Source organism: Neophocaena asiaeorientalis, unplaced genomic scaffold, assembly GCF_003031525.2.
Source record: "Neophocaena asiaeorientalis asiaeorientalis breed wild unplaced genomic scaffold, Neophocaena_asiaeorientalis_V1.1 scaffold7, whole genome shotgun sequence".
Lineage (NCBI taxonomy): Eukaryota > Metazoa > Chordata > Mammalia > Artiodactyla > Phocoenidae > Neophocaena > Neophocaena asiaeorientalis.
Genome location: NW_020185337.1, coordinates 7,538,065 through 7,541,699, shown reverse-complemented (window position 1 = coordinate 7,541,699; position 3,635 = coordinate 7,538,065). Strand labels below are relative to the sequence as shown.

The window sequence follows — 3,635 nt, the reverse complement described above, 5'->3', positions numbered from 1 at the left end:
TTGGGTTGTATTAACACGGGGTAAATGCTGAATTCTGCGTGAGTCCGCTCTTCATGCCTCAAAGACAATGCCCAGATGTTATTTTTATCCCAGATCTATTCTTGGCTTCTGAAGGTTTCTAAGCCCTTTGATATAGTGATTATCACTCAATCACTTAATACCTTAACAGCAAAGTTTCTAGACAAAACAGCTATCCAGGTCATATCTTCTCTCTGAGCCTCAATTTAATACGTAAAAGAAGGTCGTCTGAACAACAACTAAGGCTCCTTATTGTGATAAAGTCCTACATCTCGAGAAGCAATGGCCCCAGGCAGTCCTCGGTGGGGATAATGCAGGGCACGTGGTTGACTGTAGCAAGCAGGCGAAAGTAGGATAAAATGTGTGTCGAGCGTTCTCTCAAAGGGGAAGAATTAAGCCATTCGCTCTTCTTTTACCTTTCGTTTAATAAACATGTATTGAGCAGTCAGAATGCATAAAGGGGGACTTCCCTGGTGGTGCAGTGGTTAAGAATCCGCCTGCCAATGCAGGGAACATGGGTTCAAGCCCTGGTCCAGGAAAATCCCACATGTCGCGGAGTAACTAACCCCAGGCGCCACAACTACTGAGCCTGCACTCTAGAGCCCGTGAGCCAGAACGACTGAAGCCCGTGCGCCGCAACAAGAGAAGCCACCTCAATGAGAAACCCGCGCACCGCAACGAAGAGTAGCCCCTGCTCGCCGCAACTAGAGGACGTCCGCGCGCAGCAACGAAGACCCAACACAGACAACAATAAATAAATAAATATTTATTTATTTTTTTAAAAAAAAGAACGCATAAAGAAAGAGTGCAGAAAAGACAGGTTCTGAGGAAGCTCCCGATGGAAGGAGGTGGGGCGGAGCACAGACCTCTTAGAAGGGCTTGTGCTGGGGGAGAGATTGTCCAGGCGGTGACTTGGGATGTAATCTTTACCCTCTGATTTAGAAAAACCCACCTAGTTTCTCTATAGGTACCTTTCATTTGTGAGGCAGTTAACCCTATTTTGGACTCTAAACATTTGATCAGGGTGGCCATGGGATAAGAGAGAATCATGAAAATCACCCTCCGCAAACATCATCTGATATCACTTATATGTGGAATCTAAAATAATGATACAGATGAACTTACAAAACAGAAATAGACTCACAGACATAGAAAACAAACTTATGGTTACCAAAGGGGAAAGGGTGGGGAGGGATAAGTTAGGAGTTTGGTATTAGCAGGTACAAACTACTATATGCATAAAATCGATAAACAACAAGGACCTACTGTATAGCACAGTGAACTATATTCAATATCTTGTAGTGGAAAAGAATCTGAAAAAGAATATATATATAAATTATAAATATATATATTATAAAAATATTATAAAGAATATTATATATATATAGATCTGAATCCCTTTGCTGTACACCTGAAACAAACACAACATTGTAAATCAACTATACTTCAGTTAAGAAAAGGCACCTTCACAACAGGTGATCAGTCGTCTGCGGGTCAGCACAGCCTCGAACTGGCAGATCCAGGATGAGGAAGCAGGTTCCATGATGTGTTCTAAGTTCCTAAATTGGCCCACCAGGGAAAGGGCTGTCCTCACCGGAGAAGAGACTGGTGGTGAGAATGATGTTCCACACCCAACACTGGCCTCTGATCTGCCAGTAGAAGTGGCTGGACATGTAGCTAGAGATGCAGCAAGTCAGGGCATACAAGATGGCTGCTGAGTTAATGGCCCCAGGATGGTGCACACTGAACACGCCCAGCAGTGCCATGACGATAATGCCTGCAGGGTGGTAGTGGAAAGCCTGTGTCAGGTTTCACCCAACCCTCTTCTGGCAATTTCAGAGGAATCAGCTAGCTCGCTTTCTCCCAGACCCAGGGCTTCCATCCAAACAATATCCCCCAGTTCTGTTGTCTAGAAAACCCACAATAGAATAACAATAGAATATACACATCCTTGCTAGAGCCATCCACCCCTTAGGTCTGCCCCTCACCTTGGACAGAAGAGAAGATCTGCAAATCTTTTTCTGAACAGACCACCTACTTAGTCCTACCCCTTGAGAGAAATCCCTGATTAATTTTTTATCACCTCACCAGTGCCAAGGGCCAGGAACTGGGCACCCACACCAAGCACAGCACAGAGCAGACCACGATATGGAGGGACGTGGAAGACATCTGTATAGATAATTTCCTCGCCATTGTCACCTTGGTCAAAGTCATCACCAGAACCTCCAGAGGTTGGCTCTTCATCCAAGTTGTACCGAGCCAGGTCCTTTCGAAGCACACGCATGAGAATGACAGCCACAAAACCCACCAGTAAAAGCACAAGCACCATGGAATTGATGATGGACTACCAATGGATTTCCAGTGTTTGGGGAAAGAAACCGCCATCATCACCACGCACCTGTCACTCCAATGCTCACCTGACGTCTCAGACCAGCGCACGCTGTAGGTGTGGGTGAGGCCTAGGAACTTATGAGGTCGTAACCCATCTAAACTGGGGGGCTTGACGTCCCGCACTGAGACTCTGGCACATATAATCCAGTCTCTGTGGAATTCTAGGTGGAAGTCTAAATGGGTCCAGAGTCCTGACTTGTGGCTGTGAGGCAGGAAGCCACTCTCCTCCATGTAGCCCACAAAGTCACAGATTGGCAAGTTGTCCACCACAAATTCAAAATAGTATAGTTCCTTTATGGCCTGGCGCAGCCGTTCCACCTACAAAGAGCAAGCCAGGAGTCAGACAAGGCTTCCCCAGGCATTGGATTAGAGCAGGGTTTCACCCTCAGCACTAATGAAATTTGGGGCTGGATAATTCTTTGTTGTGACGCTGTCCTATGCCTTGTACGATGTGCCATCCCTGGCTTCTTACTAGATGTCAGTAGCGTCCCCCAGTGGTGACAATCAAAAATATCTCCAGACATATCTCCAAATGTCTCTGAGAGACAAAAGCCCCTGTTGAGGGACTGCCCCGGTGGTCCAGTGGCTAAGACCCCTTGCTCCCAATGCACGGGGCCCACGTTCGATCCCTGGTCAGGGAACTAGATCCTGCATGCCACAATTTAAGATACTGCGAGCCGCAACTAAGACCCGGTGCAGCCAAATAAATAAATAAATATTTTTAAAAAAGAAAAAGCCCCCTGTTGAGAACCACTGGTTAGACCCTAGTATGTTGAGATTCTCCGAAATGAGCAAGTATTACTTGACAGGATGAAGGCCTAGAAGAAGAGGGATAAGGTGTAGGAAGGTCTGGAGTAGACTAAGGAAAAGTGCCCTAAGATAGAAATTGCTGAAGAAAAAAGCATGACAGGGAAAATTAGGTAGAGTGTACAGGAGCCAGTTAAAAAAGCTGAGAGGTAGGAATGGAAGAAAATGACTACGTAGGAGTGACAGTTGGGACCTTATTACCAACAGAGAAGCTTCGAGTCAGGAGCCCTGGGTTCTGATATCAACTCTACAATCCACTATCCATGTAATCTTGAAGTTACTTCTGAACAAGTATGTTTCTTCATCAACCAAATGCAAATAATACTACCTGTTCTGCCTGCCACATGAGGTTGTAGTTAGAATCAAATCAGATCCTTTCCCATAAAGGTGCTTTGAAAACCAAAAAAAAAAAAAAAAAA

At 45.4% G+C, this 3,635-nt stretch overlaps 1 pseudogene; it reads right to left on the bottom strand.

Moving 5' to 3' along the window:
• Nucleotides 1–1,497: 1,497 nt before the first annotated feature.
• The window catches only part of LOC112393687 (transmembrane 9 superfamily member 1-like), an 8,118-nt pseudogene continuing 5,980 nt past the window's right edge, over nucleotides 1,498–3,635 (bottom strand).